At 44.0% G+C, this 20,369-nt stretch overlaps 1 protein-coding gene across 32 annotated transcripts in view; it reads left to right on the top strand.

Annotated features, from left to right (window-relative positions):
* Positions 1-20,369, top strand: part of RBFOX2 (RNA binding fox-1 homolog 2) — a 174,451-nt gene that overhangs the window by 87,307 nt on the left and 66,775 nt on the right. The window lies entirely within an intron of this gene.

Genomic DNA, 20,369 nt, shown 5'->3' with positions numbered 1-20,369 from the left:
CGCAGTGCCCTCTAGGGAGAAGAGATGAGTGAGGGGCACGGGTGCTCCTGCTCCTTAGTTAGTCTAGACCCCGCCTTCGAACGACCGGTCCCGAAGGTAAGCGTTTTCCCAGCTATTTCTCCATCCGTCTGCCGGTCACCGTGAGAACTGGGAAGCCCCTGTAGTAGGTAACTGTAGGCGTGGGGCTGCCCGAGTGTCTTCCCGGGGGAAAGCGGCTGGCGTTTCCCGGGGAGAGCCACCAGCTGCCAGGACTACCGCGTTTTCCCCGCCTCGCAACGGGGATTTTATCGGGCAGTGCTCGTCCTGTAGGGCTGCTGTATGTTTGGGGATTTTGAATTACTAGTTGGTTGTGGTTTTTTTCTTGGCATGGCATCTGCAAGTCGCCACCGGAGGGAGGGGGCAAAAGGATGAGGAGAGCAGCATCTTGGAGCTGGAATCCTTTGGAGTTAAGCATTATATAATGCTCCCGCAGTGTCTTGCAGAGCTGGAAACCTTTGGGGGATATTCCCAAGGGGGGTGGAGGGAAGGACTCTCAGAAGGAACTTTTCTTCAAATCTGGGTTTCACAAGTGCCGTTTTTCTGTGGAGCTTTGCAGGTTTTTAGACTAGATGCATATGGTCATCTTGGGTTTCCTTAGTCCTGGCTGAATCCCCCTTCATTAGCTGCTACTGAGAACCTGCACGTCCCACTGCAAGGGGCACCCCTTTGGTGGATGCCTGGCAAGAATGAATCTACTGCAAGTAGTGACACCTGTGTTGACCCTTTCTGTCTCTAATTTGCGTTGATTGTCGGTGGCTGAAAAATAGGTCTCTGTCCACTCTTAAGGCATCTCCCCAGTCTCTCAAGCCCCACCTTCTGCTATTTAGTCCCTTCCATTACCGATTCCTTTTTATCTGGACCAAGGCTTTCTGTTTTGAGACAGAAGAGCTCTGCAGAAATCTCCTGAGGCTTTCTGTACCTATATTTAGTTTAGTGAATAACACTGAAAAGCTGTGTCTCTGCAGTCAGGGTCCATTTGCGTGTTGCTGCGTGCTCAGAGTGTGCCCAGTTAGATGTTGGTGTATGCCCCTAAGCTGCAGATGGATGTGTGCACGTTTCAGAGTTCTGCCCAGCCTTGTATTGCAGTTGTGCTCTTGGCCACAACCATTGTGCACATAGCCTGTGCTGTGCAGACAGGTACCTGGGTCACCACTATACAAGTGCATGTAGTTTGTGCGTGCCTAGGACCAAGCACCCTGAAGCATGAGGCAGTTGTCTTGGACACATGTGGAGCTGGGGAGGATGGAGTTCTGCTGGATCCTTGGCTGAAAAGGGAGAAGTGTAAACTCATTTGAAGGTTTGATATATTCTAATAAACTTCAGGGAAATCTGGCTGCTACAGAAATTGTTATTTGACTGACATGGGATAGGGGGCATGGAGACCATGCATTATTAGTATTGGTTGACCTTGAATCTTACTGTCTTAAGAGTGTGCATTGCCCAGGATAGGTCTTCAGGATTTGCACAGCGTATTTATATGCTGATTCTGAAGAAGATGCATATTAAAATAACCCATAGGGGAGGAGAGCTTGGACTGTGCCTCATTTGGGGTCTCCAAATGAATGATGGACAGCCCTTTTATGCAGAGTTGAGGAAGACTCTGAAGGTGAGTTCAGCTGTAGCATAGTGCTGCTTCTTGCAGGGAGAGCATTTGGCTTGCTAGGGTGGCCCTTAGCACTACTTCACTGCAGGTTTGGATGACTGTGAGGCTTGAGGAGCGTGGCACAGCCAGGACAGTATCCCTAGCTACATTATTCTCATTCTGCGGTGCTGTTCGAAGCAGCGGAGTGGACTTAATCACAACCTGTGAATGTATTTTATTTGGGTTCTGTCTCCTTTATGAACAGTAAATGTTGTTGGTATATTAAGTTGCTAATTGCCTCTGAATGAATTCACCATCGCTACAGTCTCTTGCTCTGTTCAGTTCAGCGCCCAGATAACACTGCCTGCCTGATCTGCCTTCTGAAATCAGCTTCTGTATCGGCATGAGGGGGTGGTAAAACAAAATAAAAGGGAGTGTCTGTGGCGGAAAGACTAGAAACAGTGTTGGGAAGAAATGGGAGATGCTGGAAGGCAGAAAAAGAGGAAACCAAAATTGCTAATGAGAGCAAGAGCTCAGATTCATTAACAGAAAGTACACTGGTTTTATCCTCCTCTAATCCTAAATCAGTGAAAATGAGTGCTAAACAAGGCCCGGTACATGATGTACTAATTGCAGATAAAAGAGAGAGTCTTCAGTGGATGGGAATTATATGCTAAAAGGCTCTTTCTCTGTGTGGTGCTCGGTGAGGTTGCTGGCTTGCGTGGAGCACAAAGCCCTCCCTTTCTTGGACAGCCCAGTGCCTTGCTGGCGTTTTCCTCCGAATCTGTTTCCCATCAGGGCTGGGAGAGGGGGAAGGTGTTGAGCATCTCGGAGAGTGGGAAGGGAGCTGCTGCCTCCTTAAGGAGTCCCGCCAGCCCATGTGGCAGCCGGCAGTGCCGAGCCTGTGTGTGTGTGTGTGTGTGTGTGTGTACAGAAGAAGTCTGTATGTCTGTATGTGTGCCTTTGTAATGAATCACCTCGCCATTGTCTGCTCCCCTCCCTGCTGCCTGCCATGCAGCCTTTCACCTGGGCTGCTGCCTGCTGGAGGGGCCTTCTTCCAAGATGGGAAGAGGAGGAAGGGTTGCTCTTGGTAATAAAAGCCAGACTGGGGAGAGCTGCTATTTTTCTGACTGCACCACCCCATTTTCTCTCTTCCTCTGGCTTGAGTTCCCAGCTCTTGATGTGGGTGTAGGCAGGAACATCTGAAGGTCTCCTTTTGTACAGCTGTAGGATAGCTAGTCTCCATTTTGTGGTACCATCTGAAGCATCTTTGCTGCCTTGCCTGCCAGCATGCCCCCTCTGGTCCCCCTCAGCACCCCTCAGAGGCTCCAGCCAGTGCCGTTTATCTTGGCACGTGTTTGACTTGCTACGCTCTGCCCAGGGCTCAGGGAGGTGATGGCGTTTGAGGCTTTGAGACTAATTTATGTCCTTGTTAAAATGAACCAGCAAGCAGCCTCATTTTTTCCAGAGGCTTTCTTCCCTTTCCCTTCCCCCTTCCATAACCCTTTCCCTCCTGGACCCCATGCGTAGCTGTGAGACAACCTTGTGCAGCCAAAAGTTGCCCACTCAGTCAGTGACTGTTTTATTTTAATAATAATTAAAAGAAAAAAAAAAAACCCCAGCCCAAAAAACCCCCCAAAATATGCAGAGCTCCTTAAATGGAGATCTTACTTAAATCAGAGCAGCAGCTGACTCATTAAAGGCTTCTCTGTCTCCTTTTTGTTCCTCTCCCTCATTCCCTTTCCCTCTTTCTCTACCTCCCATTATAGCAATAGTGTGATAAAACAGATCTTTGTCTGCTCTCCATGTTGGAATCATGTAGGGGGTACATATTTGGAGGGGGGGGGAGGGAGTGGGGGAAAGATGGGAGGCAGGGAGCCCTGTCATGACAGCTACCTTGTGCTAGCTAAAAATGTACAATGCATCCCTTTATAGGAGACCATCCTCCTTTGTTTGAACTGTCTGCAAGGGAGACTGAGTCCCAGAACAGCCTCTCCCCTTATGTCCACTTTAGGATCTGTTCCCTTCCTGGCAAGCTGGATGCTACAGGATTCCCCTGCCACCCTAAAATAAGTAATAATAATAGTAATAAAAGCTTTTTCTGTGTATAGTGGAAGACTCCTGTTTTTTCTTCTCTCATTGCTTAGTCCCCCATGCCCTTTCCTTATTTTGAAGATTGCATCTCCCTTTACTTCTAGGATAAGTGTCCTTGCTGTTTGCTCCTCAGTTTGGTGTTATTCTTGTGAACTTGCATTAGCTGTCTGAAGGGGTTCACTCTATGTGCTCGGCTCTGTGCTATTCCCCTTTCTTAGCTGTTCAAAATGCAGGACTTGTTGCTTATGGAGTACCTGAGTTTCCCTTATACCGTTTGTTATAGGACTTTTATTTTCATGCTGCAGACACCATGTCAGCAGCAGTCTGTGGGAGAGGAATCCTGGCCAGTCACTTTTCCAGGACAATCTCCCCTGGCAATTGAAGGGTGGATCTGTGGCTCACATTCCCTGATGTAAGGACACAGTTGCTTGAGGTGGGCCTAAGTAAGGGTTGTGTCTGTAACTGTTCTGATACTTGAGAGATTTAACTGCTGCTTAAGAAAGGCTTATTCTTAAAAGCTTAAAAATCAGTGGGGTCTGTCAGAACCCAGCGAGAGTGTATTAAAACCCTTTTTACCACTTTCACTGAACACTTTTAGATGTGTTGGAGTAGAAGGTAATGACTGTAGGTGCTTGTAGAGCAGCCTTGGGACAGCAGAAGCTGCATTCAATACTGCCTGGATGGCGATGTAAGAGGGAACTTGATACAGCAGTGCCATTTCCTTCAGTTGCTGTCCTAGATATAACCTCGCTGCTCCTTAATGCATTTCTTCTGCAGGTGACTAGGTAACTCTCCCTGGGTACCTGGGAACTGCAAAATGAGGATGCCTGTTAGCACTGTGGTACTCGGATGACAAGGCTGTGTAAATTTAACAGACTTCACAAATTAATAGGTGTGAAATGACAAAAAAGCAGTGTCTGAATTAGTGAAGAGTTACAAAAAAAGCCCCCCAAAAAGTAAGTTTAAGGTTGAGAAGGAAGGGAGTGGAGCCCCCACAACTAGCAGTGTTTCTCCCTGCAGGTTATTAATTCATGATAGCTCCATTGCACTTAATTAGTATTGACCAGACTTCTACTATAAAATTCTATCACCAGTGCAAAAAGGGGTTGCAGCGAGGAGGATGATGTTTTTTAGACCTGGATTCTCATCTTTATGTTCCAGGTAAAATGCTCAATGTTTTAGTTACATTTTCAGCGGGTGTTGTGTGTACCCTTTGCAATGATTTACCTGTTTGTCTCCCCGCTGCAAAGTCACAGAATTCACTATTGGGCATCCCTTGAAGGTCATAAATACCAGGGAGGAGGTGGCTAATTTGCCTCAGTTTGCTCTCAAATATTATTTATAAGGATGTAGTCGGGTATTCTTCCTATATGACATGTTCCCTGGAATCAGGAGAGAAATTTTAACTTTCCTACCAAAAGTATCTTAATTTCCTTCTGCAGAGGGATTAATGATCCTGTGCTGTGCAGGATGTTTTTTTTTGGTTTTTTTTTTTTTGCTGGGCTGCTGGAGGTCGTGCTGTGACTGGTGAGGGCTGGAGATGTATAGGCTGGTTTTGTAGCGTTTGCAGAAGCTACAATTAATGCTCAACTGGAAGCTTTTTGAAAAAAAGAGTGTATTTTGCATATATAAAAGAAAACAGGACAAATGCTGGTCCTGCTCAACAGCATGCTTTGTTGAAAATATGCAGGGTTTCTTTTTTTTCCTTTGCAAAAGTGTCCATTGAGCAATATTATTCACAAGCTGAATTGAGAGTTATCAAGATGGTAATGGGAGGGCACTTCATTTCCAGGGCATTTCCATATTTTAAGATGGGAAAGAAACCTTCATTTGTTCTCTTTATTTCTGTGTCTGTTTATGATGGTCTTTAATAACATGATTGCACGCTATTTTTTTTTCCACAAGAAAGAAAAACCAGACAACCCTCCACCCGTCCCCTTCATCTCCAGTATATGTGGCACCATGGTGACCTCTGCAAGTATCAGTAGCAGAGTTGGCTGTCCCAGATGCATCCCACAGACCTCCACCACTAACACTGAATGTGTAATTAGCTGTCATTTTCTGTGCAAGCCAGCTTGATCTGTGTTTGCCAGTTGGCTTTTTGTATTTTTTGACAGCAGAAGAATAGTGACTTTTCATAGTACTAGGTTCTGGTTTAGACTTTGGGAGTGTACACTAGCAGGCACGTTTTTTCCTCTTTTCCATCACCTCTCCCGTCTCACCTCTTCCATCCATCGTGTATGGATGGATGGGTCTTCTTCCTCTCATTCTCTCCTGCTGATTCTTGGTCAGTAGTTTGTCCCATCCAAGTCCATGGCCATGCTGTCCATCTCCATTCCTCTCCAGTCACATGTCATCCTGTTATAGCACCAACACTTTACCTGGATTATTTCAGTTTTCTTAGTTGATTTTTAGACCTGCTTATTCTTTCTCTCCTTTTCCTCCTTGTCTCTCCCTACAGTCTCCTTGTCATAGGCTTTTTTAACTTTGCCACCCACTCCTTGCACTTGGCATTTAGTTTGCCTTTTCTGCTCCTACTGCAGCCAAACTTAACCTAATCTATCCCTTTTCCCCCCATTACTAAGTCTGTACTGTTGGTGCTTGGGCTTCTTGTCCCAATTTACTTTCTTTCCACTACACTTCTAGGTCAGTTTCTTAGGTTTTTTGGATTTGTGGTGGATAAGTAACTGCTACTCCTTGTTACTTGATCCCTGCAAAGGGGATGATGCATAGTACAGGAGATGGGTCATCTCCCTGCTCTCATTGATCTCCAAACATGGATGTGACATTGCTGGTATCTCTCGAGAAGCTGTGGATGTGCCCTGAATGAGAGAGCATGAAATCACAGAAAAAGGGGTGCAAGGGGCACTGCCAGCCACCCTCGAGAGCATTTCTATTTCCTGACAGAAGGAAGCATGTCTAAATCATTCTTGATTATGTTACCTGCCTTAAAAACATTGGCAATGCCACTGCCAGCCTTGACAATCTTTTCCTTTATTAGCATTGCTAAATCTTTACTAGAATTTAACTTAAAGCATATTGCCACTGTTTGTTCTTTCCAGAATATCATAAAGCACAGATTGGTTCTTTGCTTTTCAGCAGGTTTTGCATATTGAGATTCGTTTTTTTCTGGTTTTAGCCTTTTTGGACCATCAAATATGGTTTTACCAGCAGATTTAGTTGATAAAATATAAGGCAGGCTCTGTTTTCCATAGTTTTATTAAACTGTTGGTCAGATTTTGGTGGCTTTCAAGTATGGCTGCTAAATATAGATGCCAGAAATGTAATTTTTTTCTGTTACATTTTAAATCCTTGTAGGACTTTAAAAATGTGTGGGGTGGTTTGTCTGTGTTTTTTGTTTTGTTTTGTTTTTCCCTTAATGATAAACATTGCCAAATATTCCTTCTACTTCTTTCTCAGGTTGAATTGATAGGCTGAAGTAACAAAAAATATTACCAACTCTGAAATAAAATTCAGAGAGATTGAAAAAAAAAATCACTTTGAATGGTTTCTTATACTTACAAACAACTGAAAAAAGGGTCTTGCAATGGGAAGTATGGTCCAGCCTGGCTTCACCACCCCTGCCTGTAATGGAGACTTTGACCCTGAATAGTCTCTAAATACCTAACTGGAGTTGCACTCCAAGTAGCTTTTAATCTGAGGGCTGGTAGAGAAACTGAAAATGTCCAAGTAATTGTGAGGGTAATCTTCTAGCTGCTTCTGAAGACTACCCTCGGGCTGGGAGTCTCGACTATGGTTAAAATCCTCTGAACTGTCCTGGTTATCCTGCTTAAAATTCATGGTCTCTGCGGTTTTGGTCCTGTGGAGTTTAGGATTTCTGTGTGCTATATAAGTCGTGGTCTTGCTGAGCTATCTGACTTGGAGGGCATATTTGACTTCCAGATAATTGCTTTTGATTAACCAAGATTCAGATAACCAGAGTTTGACCTATGCAGTGTGCAGACCATCGTTCACCTATCAGGTCTCACTGAGTCTCCTTATCTGAGGCCTATGTTCTCCCTCTGGTCCTAATAGCAAAACTTGGTTTAAATTACTTAGAGACTGATTTAAAAATGCCTTAGAGAAGATTTTGGATTTTTTGAGTAGTATTAGTCCTACTTTTTCTCACATACCCTCCATGAAGAGTGAAACCCTTAATTTGATTTCTTATTGTTTGTAGCTTTTCTTATTTTTGCTGTTGCAGCATATGCAGGAGTTTATAAAAAATGAACAATTAGGCAAATTACTTAGGAATATTAGGGAGCAGGAAAGGTTTGTTTTCCAATGTGTGTCATTTCCTGCATTGTAAAATGTGGTTGAGATAAAAAGGGGAAGGAAAATATTTCAGAGTTTTACATCTGTTATCTTACAGAAGATTCTTCCAGTCTGAACTAGGAGGTAGAAGAGGAAGACTGTAATTTGGTGAAAAAACCAATTTGGTGAAATTAGTGAGCTAGTCAGTTTGTTGACTGTTGGTTGGACTATAAGGTATTGTGGTATGTTTGCTTTTCTTAGTGTTCAAATATTTAATGCACTTTAGTTTGCTTTAACTTTCCCTCTTGCTTTTCTCTGTGTATGTGTTGAAGCTGTTTGATGTTGTTACAATTGCTTTGCAAAATCATTCTCAGGTCTGCCTCCATCCTAGGATGAAGCTGTCTTCTGTCTGGAATCAGTGGGGAGGGGAGGAAAAGTACTTCTAGGAGCCCCTCTTATATAAATTTACTTTATTTGGGAGGAGGGGGGTTGAGGGTTTGGTGGTTTTTTTTTTTGTTTGTTTGTTTTTGTGGTTTTTTTGGTTTTTTTTGTTTTTTTGTTTTGGTTTTTTTTTGTGTTTTTGTTTCTGTTGGTTTTTTTTTGGTTTTGGTTTTTTTTTGTCCTTTTAGACTGTGTGATGGAGCAAATCAGTGGTGAAGAGTGTGGTGAGAAACAGGAATGAGGAAGGTGGTGACTTGCTGGAGGCTGTGGTGAGAACTTGCGACAGTTCCCTGCTCCAAGTGTCCTTCACAGGGACGTGGGTGACAAACAATGAGCATATGCTGTGACTGATGGAGAGGTGTAGCCAAGGAGGGACTGACCCCCTTGGTGGCATAAAGAATTTAGGTCATCCAAAGCCAGTTGCAACCCTTAATCCTAAGAGAAATCTTCTGAGGGACTCTAGATCTTCAAAGCTGCTTTTGATCAAAATGCTGTGAGGGGTGTGAGAGAATTTATCTGGTAACATGGACTTCAGAAAGGTGAAAAAAATACTGCAGAGATCTCAACGCTCTGTCAGAAAGCAAGAGTTCTAAATGCCTTGTCTTACTCAATGAGATGAATCTAAATGAATCAAGTTTAATCAGATTAAAGATCCCTAAGCCATGTTTTCCATCAAGTTTGCAGCTGTAGCTTTGAGCAACCCGATGGCAACTTTAACCATAGACAAAATGAAGGTCCTCCTGAGACAAGCCCTGCTGTAAGGAGGTAAGAGCTGGTGAGGCTACTGTTCCTTTCAGCTCAAATGTGATTTCTCAGGACTATTGTGTTGTTGCTAGGAATACTCTTAATTGATTTTGACAATGAGCTGCAGGAGTTACTGTGATCGTGGCACAGAAGTCAGGAGAAAGCTGCACTAGAGGCTGCAGATGTGAGCTTCTCCATTCAGATCTCTCTGCCCTGTTTTTCCTGCCTCCCAGCTCCAAGCCTCCCTGCCTGATGGGTGGCCAGGGTCCTGCCTGGCAGCTCCGTGGCCAAGAACATGTTTCTCAGCCAGACCTCTGCTTAAAGCAGAAGTATCCAGAAAACCAAAGCAGCTTTTTCTAGTGGGTGGGTTGGAAACTCTGAGCTGTGTTATTTGTAACACAGAGAATAGCTATAGCTGAGTAATAGGAATTTCTTAATGTTTTGGAGGGGCATAAAGGAAGATAAATTTCATTCTTCTTGGGGGTTTATAGAGGACTGTGGTGGTTTTCAAAAGTGTTGTAAACCTCTAAGTTAGCTGTGAAGCTCTTTGTGTCACCATACAGTTGTTCTGAGGTACTGTCTGGCGTCAGTCTCGGAGAAGAGAAGCTGGTGGCAAGAATTGATTTGAGTGACATGATTTAAATGCAGAGCTTTGATGAGCCACTAAGAGCAATTTTCATCTTAAATGATATAAAAGTTTTTCACAGGTATCAGCCTTTCTCTGAGTCTTCTGGTGCATTCTGAAGATCTAACAAAGAACATGAACTTCAGGTAGCAATAAATACAATGGCTGCTGTGAGCTAACTACTCATGCTGTCATTGGCCACTTTTGAACATCAGCTCTTCCTAAAATTTAATAGGCCACAAGCAATGCTCAAGTTTGTGGTGAGCTTTCCCAGCCTAGGTGCATGAAGTTGGAAAGGATCACCCAGAAAAGAGAAAGAGGTTACAGAGCCTGATTTGTATGCATGTAGTAGTATCTGGCTAGTCCTGTAGGTTCTTGGTGTTGCCTACCCTTTGCTTCCAACAGAGCAAGGCAGTTCAGATCTCTTCAGATGAGATGAAGTTAAAACCAAGTACTGAGGGCTTGTGCTGGAGAACATTTTTTGGGTTTGACAGTGATGAAGTATGTCTGTGGGCTGTTCTGGCCCATCTGGAGGGTGATTGCATGGAGCCCGTCCAGCAAGCTGAGGCTCCTGCTTCCCGAGCAGGGAGTGTTGGGTTGCAGAGGGACATCTGTTTTGCAGGAGCATGTTTGTAGGACACAGCAACTCTGTCTGTTCCCTGCAGTAGCTTCAGACCGATGAGAAACGATTCCCGTTCCTTATGTCCTCCTTGCTTCAGATAGAAACTTTTACATCTTGGAAGGAACAATTTGCTTCTGCTTTCTTCTTGTTTTCTGTTAATTGTGCTTGTCCTGAAGCAGTGAGGATTATAATCTTGGCTGCTGATGACTTGTGTCTCCTTGCTTCAAGACCTCAGTTACAATATTATGTGTTTCACACATCTCATCTCTTAAAGGAGGCAGTTGCACCTTTGAAAATTAGAAGAACTGGCAGAGTCTGCTGAAATCTAGTGGTGCCTTAGGTCATCTGTCAGTGATAGTAACCTGATCTATGGCAAATCTTTCCCTCCCTCTCCCCAGGGTGCTTGCTCTGCCCTTTGCATGCCACGGGGTCTGATATGATCCAAATTAACTTTTTCATCTGTTTGCATTTATTTTCTGAGTCATGAAAGGTATTCAGGAGCTGCAGGATTAAATGTTGTTTTCTTTTCCAACACTTTTTGTATTGTAGCAAGTGTTATCTTTTCATTCTTGTCTGGAATCGAATGTCTTTTTTTCCATATTAGTGTGTGCCTGGCTATGTAGCCCATCATGGGACATGCTGCACAGTCAGCAGAGGAGCACTCATTATTTTGATGTTTGCTGCAAAATGGTGGCTCATGATCTGAATTACTTGGTGAGGTTGGTGCTCATCTTCCAGCATATTTTCCTTCCTCTGTGTACGGGATCTTTTAATAGAACAGGAAAGTACAAAGATTTTTTTTTTGGTTTGGGGCTGGGTTGGGTCTGACTTCTGGCTGGATCCTTCGGTTCTAGTAATATGGTGGTTAGGAACAGAGATGTAAAATCCCAGGACTTGGTGCTGCCAAAGCAGCGAGGTTGTTGTCACTCTCTGAACTACACTGCTGTGATTGCTATTTTATATTTTTAATATAAATTGCATCTTTTTGGTGGCATGGCTGATGGCCAGTCCTGAAGAGAGGGATGCTGCTGCTCTTCTGGGAGCCTTCAGTCAGAAGGGACAGAGGCAGAAGATTGATCTGCCTATTCAGTAGGCATCAGCTCTTCCTGGAAATGCTATCTGGAGAGGGATTTCAATACTTCTCTTTGGAGCTGACTTGTGAGCAGGAGGATGAGAGAGAATTTAATTATGTAGAAAGTGGTCATCCTGAGAAGGCTACTAACCAGTATTTGGATGTTGCCTTGGCCTCTTCTTTTGACCGTGAGGACCATGGAGGGAATAATAGCAGACGCTCTGGCTTGTAGAAAGCAGCTCACTCTTAATGTGCTGCAGATCCCTTTCTGCACATAGGAAAGACCCAGGCTGTTCCCCTTCAAAGGTCTAAAAGCAGATGAAATGAGACTGCAGGGGATTTTAGCAGCATAATTCAAGACTGTGCATCTGCAGACCTTGCTGAGGTGTTGCATGCCCTTGCATGTGCCCTCTTTTGCCCAAGCTGTGATGAGGCTTGAACCATTTGGTACCCAGCTTGTACCTTAAGCTGGGCTGGGATCCAGGTATGAGGAGTATCTTCTCCTTCCTCTGTCCTCTGAGAGCATGTGACGCATTGAGATTGCGGTTTAGTTACCATCATCTTTTAAAATGTGGGCACCAGGAAAGACATAGATGCCTCTCATTTTAAATACTATTAATTACAGCCTTGACCTGGAAAGGAGGTGCCCTGTTGCAGCTCCGTTAGCCAGGGTGTGGGCTAGTTTGTGCCTGTCACTCAGGATGACTCTTTAGCTTCTGGCTCCTCTTTGTGAGTGTTTCTTTTTGGCTTCCCTTCACTCGGGACACTTTAAGTGTTTCCTGAAGACTTCCACATGTATCTAAGCAAATCATAAGCAAATATCATGTTTTTGATACCTGATGAGATACGCAGTAGGAGCTGGTATGAAAGCCCATTTTTGAGCATAGCCATGGATTTTATGATCCTATAAATTTGATCCTAAAAAAGTCTTATATGTGATCTTGATTTCCTTCAAAACTTACTGCAAAATTTTAGTTACCCACTGAAGTAGTCTTAAAAAAAAAATAAAAATTCTATATAAGTGAGAGCATAGCTGAAGTCCTACTTAAAAAACCAAGGGTTTAGCACCATGAGAGTCAAAACAGACCCTTATGCATGAACAACATGCAGATGCCAGCTGAGTAAATTAATGTATTTTCTGTTATATCCTAAACCTGTTTTCTAGACTATTTTATTTGTTCCATTGATGGCCAAATTGTGTACATCTGTTAGCATCCCACAGAGAGCCCAGTGAAGCTGCTAGCAACCAAGAAATGCCTGAGTAGATGCACCACTGAAATTAAGGGAGGGAGCTGTTGGGGGGAGAGTCAGGCTTCACACTTTCTTGCTCAACCAGGCACTGCTTGAGCTTTAGGATGTGGTGCTCTTGGTGCTTTGTTCTTCCAAGGTGCAGTATTAACGGATTTGAGGCCCTGCGGGGTATTGAAACAAATTATTTTCTCCTGAAGTCTGAGCACTACACCCAAAAACCAGAAACCTCAGAAGAGGTGAAAGCAAAGCATGCAGTAGCTGTGTTCTGCACCTGCCTGGAAAGCAGGGCTCTGTTTTACTTTTTCACTGTGTTTTTGCTTGTTTGGAAAGTAACCAGAGCTGTGCTCATGAATATCTGAGGCTTTCAGGTGTTTGCTGAGGACTTGAGGGAAGGAGGGCTGAGGGAGGGCAGGGGTGTGGGATCTGGAAGGGCAGAACAGGGAGCTGCCCCGGCTGTGCCTGGTTGTCTCATCTCTCTTATGCTAGTAGACTTCTCATCGGGATGAATGTGCTCTGAAATATTTATTGTCCTGTTTAAATATTCATCGCTGCAAAGACAGTGCAGCCTGATGGCAGCAGCAGAGCCTCAAGGGACAGGGGCTGCAGCAGTCCCTGGCATTTCCTTTCAGTAATGTGATAAAAATATATTTAAAAAAAAAAATTAAAAAAATGGGCATTCCCCCACTGCAAGATTGACAGGAGCAGTCAGGCGTACGTCTTGGTGTTTCCTCTTCGTGCCAGGGACTTGTGTTTGCTCTGAGTCTCATATGCTGGGGTGCTGCTCTTGGTTGCCAGATGCTAATGCTTCTTTTCTAGGCCTCTATCCTGGAGCGAGCGGCTTTGTTTAGCCTGACACTGTGTGCATGAAAGGGGATGTACAGAAGGGGAAAACGACTAGCTGAAAGGGTTTAAATTTTGTGTAGCCTGTTCTCTTTCTGTAGGTAAAAGCAGACAAACAGCGAGGAGGGGGCAGTGGGGGGGAAAGGACCTTTAATGCACTTTGTGTGTGTAGAAGGTGAAGGTCTGTTGGGAATTAGAGGGGTAAATTTCATGGCAACTCACACAATAGCGTATTTAATGGAGCTGCAGATGCTGATAGCCATGCCACAGAAATGAGATGCTCCTACATCATTTAGGTTTTAATGTTTATTGATTTAGCTTCAGTAGAATAGAGCAGTTTAAAAGTGGGGCTACCAGTCATATGCAGTAGTTTAATATGAATATTGGTATATCATTGTTGTGAAACCCACACGTATTTTTATGTGACCAAGGCGTTTATGCGGTGGTGGCAAGGAAGATGCTGCTGAGCAGGGAGGCTGCAGGAGCTGCATTAATGATACTCAGCCCAGGAGGAGCCACCTGAAAGGTGGTCAGATGTGCTGCTGACCTCGAGCTTCACCTTTGAGCGGTGCAGGTGGCCTGCATAGGGGAGAAGTCCGTGCTGGTTTGTGGTTACAGCAGGAATTTGGTAAACACACGTTAGCTGGAAGGCCTGGGGGAAAGAGGCTTTAAAGGGATTTTATAACAAAGGGGAAATCTTTCCGGAGATACTTGAAAAAATTCACTGTGTGTAAACCACCTTGTTGCTGACTTGCACAGGGACACTCTAAAAGTTAAGCATAGGCAGAGCAGGTAGCAGCAATAACATATGCTAAATGTCCATGTAACCTCTTGTTCTGGGATGAAGTGGCTTTCAGGTGCGTTTTCAAGCTACGCTTAATGTAGCGTAACTGTGGGCTGCTGTGAGAAAAATAGTCCCCCTCGTCTCTCTGTCCTGGCCATATGTTCAGCCTCCTCAACACTTTGGGCATCATGCTTAGGCAGATATAAAGTGAGACAGTTCAGTTTATGACTAAACAGATGACTATTGTTTGAATTAATTTTTCTGGCTATGGCCATGGCATGACTGGATCTCACAGCAGCCAAGCAGGGAAGCAGAGCCACTGCTTCTGAGCCCAGCTGGTAGTTTATCATATTAGGTGGTACATGAAACTGCACCTATACTTCTCAATAGCTTATTCCTGTCCATAAGGTGAAGGACATTTTACTTATAAATGACTGCTGCTTAGTTTAAGCTGCTTTAATTTATGTGTGTCGCCTTCTACCAGCTCTTTCCAGAATATTGTCATCAAGATCTGGCTTTATATCGTCCTTTCTGGCCCTGTGTGCCCCTGTCTCTCTCTCAGGTACCTCAGTTTTGAATGACATAATGTCTTCAGCATGAAGACATGGAGAGGACCGAGTCCTTCTCACCAGCTGACTTAATGACTCTCATTTAGAAGTCAGTAAACAAAATAAAATGGTGTCTTTTACCAGAGCTGAATTTATCAGACTCAGCTTCTAGCTATTGGTTTTCTTGATGCCTTCGTTCATTAGATTAAATATTATTAGTGTCTACTTTTTTTTACCCCCTCACCATTTATATACTTTCACAGGATAATCAGTTGCCACTTAATTTTTTTTTTATTATTATAAGCAAAGTAGATTGTTTTTTTCAAGTTTTTTAGCGTACAGCAATGTGGGTTTTTGGCGTTTTTTTTTTCTTGTGGACATTCTTGTGGCAAGTCTGTGTTCCTTTATGAGTTTAATTCCATTTTAAAAATTTGTATGTTGGAAGTATGCGTGTTACTTTTCACCTGACTGAGGACACATCCCAAAGCAGCGTAGTTGTTGATAATATATCAGAAAAAGTGTAGTCATTCTTTGTACCAGACTGCTGCACTGGTGAATTTCTTCTTCATGACCCCTCTTCTCCTTGCCACAACCTCTGCTTCCTAGGACACAGAAGTTCAGTGGTTTCTATTGAAAATGGAAAACTCTTCCTGGAACAAATGAATAGCAGGAGATGGGAGAGCGCATTGCTGGAGTGGAAAGTAACTGTGGGAAGAAATCTGTGTTTTTAAACCCTTAAATTTCTTCTTCTCCAACGTGGGCCAAGTCAGTCACAGATTTCCTCTGCCCTGTACCCTGAGAGCAGGTTGATATAATATTGTTGCTGTGTTACAGAATCCTGGCACTGGGAGCCACAGATGCCATTTGCCTCCTCTGGGGCTGTGGGCATCACATCCCCTGTCTGCTGTACTGACTTCTGACTGTACCCAGGATAGGCCAGTGGCAGTGAAAATGTGGCAGGGCTGAGATGTTCGGCTGCTTGCATTTAAAAAAAGAGCCCCAGGAGGAGCTCTGGTTTTGTATTTAAGTATGCTGTGTACATCTCATCCCCCACCTTTGCTCCATAGTCACGTCTGAGTGCGCGGTTCCTCGCTATGGTTTCTGCCAGCTCTGCAGTTCTTTCCGAGGCATTCAGCTCTCTCCAATTGATTCCAGATGTGCTCTCCCTCCTCTTCCCGGCACTTTCTCCCTTCCTCCTCCTCCTGCGCTGGCAGCAGAGGCAGGACTGCTTTTTTCCTATGAGGTGCTGGAATTAGTGCAGGCAGGAGGACTATCATGCTGGTCACTGACATGGGGGGAATTGAAGGTGCCTGTGTCAGTGCTGGATAAGTGAAGCTACCTGACAGGGTTTTGAGGTTTTTCCATCTTCCAGGAGCCAAGTCAGCTCAGAGCAGCACTTCTGCACAGCTCTGTACTGCCTTCAGCTCATTCACCTCACAGCAGGGGAGAGTGGGACTTTTTGATGCGAAAAGTGATCTTCAAAATCCTTCTTAGAAGAGTGCTGGATACATACAGATTTCTAGAAGAGTCTATTTCAGATAGCTGTGTCAGATAGTAAGGGCTTTGAAAAATTCCTGTGGCTAAAGTAGATACAAATCATTCAAAGGGACTGAATTGAGCTTCATGAAGATTTAAACATTTAGGAAAGCAATTTGAATTCTTGAGGTTGCAGGAATAACTCCGCACTGACCGAGCTTTGGTGGTGTGCTTGCAGGGACAGGGTGGTAGTCTGCATGTTAGGGACATGGGATAAAAAGTTGCGTATCAGTCCAGCTCAGGCAGCTGATTGAAACACAGCTGTGTGAAACGAGCAATCTGATTGCAGAATTAACTGAGGTGACAGTGGCTGTGACACTACCTTGACAGCCTGGTTGAGAATTCCCCTGGGACCAGGTGGGGTTTTTTTCAGTTGCATTTTCATCTTCTGCCGACCTTCTTTTACTGAGCAGCACCAAGAGCCACTCGGTATCAGTCAGGAGTAAGGCAGAAACCCAACAGAGGCAGATCCTCTGTGCTGTCCCTAGAATCATGTACCTGACTGCCCAAGTGCTGTGATGCAACCACGGATCATTCCTAAAAGAGCAGTTACCACACTCCTTCCCCACAGCCAGCTTTCTGGTACCTGCTGCCTCCCTGCGTGAGCATCCACAATCATGCAACTGTGAGTGTGATTGGTTTGCTAATCTGCTGAAAGGCTAATCACAGTCAGCTTGGATTAAACACACGTGACACATCTGCAGCACACTGTTTCTTAGCTATGATTCATTTGAATTCTGGTCCAAAAGAAGAAACTTAACCCCCGTCGCCCGACAGTAATCTCACTTATGTGGAAGATGCTTCTGCCCACTCTGGGTGCCTGCTGGATTAATGTATGACTAGATTGGTAATATTTTGAGACTTTATTTTCATACTGATTTATTGAGAGCTAGTTGTCTTATGGAAACCTTTTTCTCCAAGAATGTTTGACTGTGAATGCGAAGTGGAAAGTATTCGCTTGGACTATTGCAGAGATGGGAACAACACAGCCAGGGTAGGTGCTGAAGGACCAGTCTGGTACTAAAAAAATTGAGCCTAAGCCTTTCTTACTTGCTGGCTTTGCATCTGAGGATGTATCCATCCTGGTGACTTTTTCCTTTGTTCCTCACCCCCTTCTCCCTGATAATTCTTGGAGGTAGTTTCGTTCCTAATATGGAATGGAAACAGATGTTGAGACCTCAGTGTCGTCTCTTGAAGCCCAATTTTCTCTTTCTAATCAACCCCAGAGAGTGTGAATTGATTGAAAGCATTTGGTGAGATGCCTTTGTGCCAGTAACATTTAACTTTTTTTTTTTTTTTTTTTTTTTTTTTTTTTTTTTTTTTTTTTTTAGCAGAGAATAATGTAGATTTCAGGAGCAGAAAAGAAGGGCTTTTTTTAAAATCTGAAAGATATGTTTCAGGCTGGTACATAGATATGGCCCTGAGCCTTGCTAATGTTGCATAGCTGTAAAGCTTTAGCTATATCCAACAGGAAGCCTTTTTGCAGGTTGCCCAGGGGCTTTTTGATTAAGCACATACACTTTCAGTTCTGAGAGTCTGCGTTTGTGCATTGGGATAGAGCAAAAGTTGACCATTACTGGAAATAATGACAGCACAGGGATGAGTGAGTGCTTCCTGTGTATAAGAGTAAGATAAGAGTATAATTTTCTTTCATCCTTTCCTACAAAAGAGTGGCTTGAACTTCTTCTCCATAAAGTTCTTAAATGTATTTAAAAAGAAAAAAAAGGCCAGCTGTTTTATTTTACAGAACAGTTTTTGGTGGCCTGGAATGATAGAGTATATATTGGAAGATAACTTGTTCTTCCCTTGCTTTTAAATATCTGGGTGAAGGAAAGGCAAGATTAGATAATGTAGGGTGAGTTTGCACCAGGAAGTTGAAGAAAACATGCCTTTAAATGGTTAGCTAGGTGCAAGCTTAAGTGCAGTTATCTGTGGGTTTTTTTGGTTTTGTGGTTTTGTTTTTTTTCTGGTGGAAGATTAATTTAAGGTAACTGGATCCAAAAAACATTCCCTAAAATGATTACAATATGAATTCAAGTAAAATAAATTTTAAAAAAGCGCAAAATAAGCACATAAATGTTACAGTCTTTTAACAAAACTAGCATAAAAAACTCCACTGAATGTTTGCAAAACTACCTATCGATACTTTTGGGAAGATTCAGGAGGGATTGTTTTCGTGCCCTTGGTTGCAGAGTCAAAATCCAGCATTCTTTTCTGTTACTCCAGTATGTCATAGATCAAATGAAGATCGAGCTCCAGATGTGCAGATGAAATACAAAACCTCTTATTACTGTGGTCGTCTTCAAGGTGCTTTTATGATCAACCCACATCAAGAAAAGGAGGGTTGATTTTATCAGTCTGGGTCACCAGACAGACTGACATGCCAGTCTTGCTCTCTGGAATAACAGAAATGCCTTTTGTAGTGTGAATTGTGGGTGTCAGGTTGGGGTCATGTACCCCTCTGCATCCAAGAAAAGATTTGTACAAAGATGAAGAACAGAAGATGTTTATATCCTTTCTATTTATCTTTTTCACCTCCAAACTTCCTTTCTGCAGGCATTTTACCCACTTTTCCCATTCAGAAACTAATCTGTAATGAAATAACCATGACAGAGAACTGGTTTTTCTGCATTTTGAGGTAAAAAGCTTGTAAGGTGTTTGTGGACACCTGCAGGGTTCACATAGCCAAATCACTCTTTTGGCATAACTGGGGAGTTGGATGGTCATCACTTCATCATCTTGTTCGTCACTTTGCCTTGTGTTTGAGTATATTCATGACCCTAAAGAGCAAAAGCTTAATTTTTAAAGTCAAGGCTTAGGTTCCATGTGCTGTGAGAGCTACCAATGCAGGCTGGGTTTTGTCTCTGGTGTAATGCCCCAGCCCGTGGTTTTCTGGGAGGGGTAATGCTGTAGTTCCTGGTGGATCTTGGAGCATCCCTCATGCTGCTTTGTATCCATTCCCATTTGCAAACAAATTGCTTGCCTGATGCATTTGTTACCAGTCAGCAAATTGTGGGATTGCCTGGGGAGAGGGTTAATACATGCTGGAGACTGCAGCTCCCTGACAGCCTGAGCTCATCCAAGTGCTGGTGTCCATGGCCGTTCCCTCCTCAGCTTCTCCACCCCCTCTTCTCTCTGGCTTCAGTTCTCCTCCAGCTCTGCCAAGCCATTTCAGTACTCTTAACTGGGAACATAACTAACCTGACAATAAAAAATAAGTTGTTTTTTTTTCCTAGGATATGTGCCGAAATGGCTTAGCGGAGGGTGGATGGAGCATTGCAGCTGGCACAGGAGCAAGGGCAGGAGTACACAGCTGGAGGTGATATGGCAGTGTCTTTGGCCAGAGCTCCTCTGGAGCAATGACAAAGAGCATGATTCCCACCAGGTCTTCTGCTGGAGGAGTCCTAGGAGGGGAGGCTGTTGGAAAAGGTTGGGAAGGACAGCCTGCCTACAGCAACCTTGATTTATGTTCAGCTCTGAGAAGTGGGGGGGACGACGACATCCCATGTTGCTTATTATTATTTTGCTGGGCAGCAGTGTGGTATGGTCGGCCTTTCCCTATTGTACCTACAGCTGGGGAACAATGCACGGCCTCTTCTGCCAGAGGTGCATGACATGTTTCCTCCTTGACAGGGGGCTGTGACCTGGGCAGGGAGAAGTGTCATGGTCCCCCCCATCCCATCCCCCTCACTCACAAGGATCCCTTTCATATGGAGAGCTGAGGGTGGGCAGCAGCTCCAGGTTGAGCAGTGGCGCCAGGCTCTTCAGATCCCAGCTACAAACATTACTGCTGTTTACGAAAGGGATTAGGTTAGCACAGAGAGCAAACAGTTGTAGCCTGGAACACTGGTCTTCACAAACAGGTTAATTGCCTCTGTTAGCTGCAAGTCAGTTGCTTCAAGGTTCCATAGAATGAGTTCAATGAAGGCACACCTAT

Source organism: Heliangelus exortis, chromosome 1 (assembly GCF_036169615.1).
Source record: "Heliangelus exortis chromosome 1, bHelExo1.hap1, whole genome shotgun sequence".
NCBI lineage: Eukaryota > Metazoa > Chordata > Aves > Apodiformes > Trochilidae > Heliangelus > Heliangelus exortis.
The sequence above is the reverse complement of the archived record's forward strand: the minus strand, read 5'-3'. Positions and strand labels throughout refer to the sequence as shown.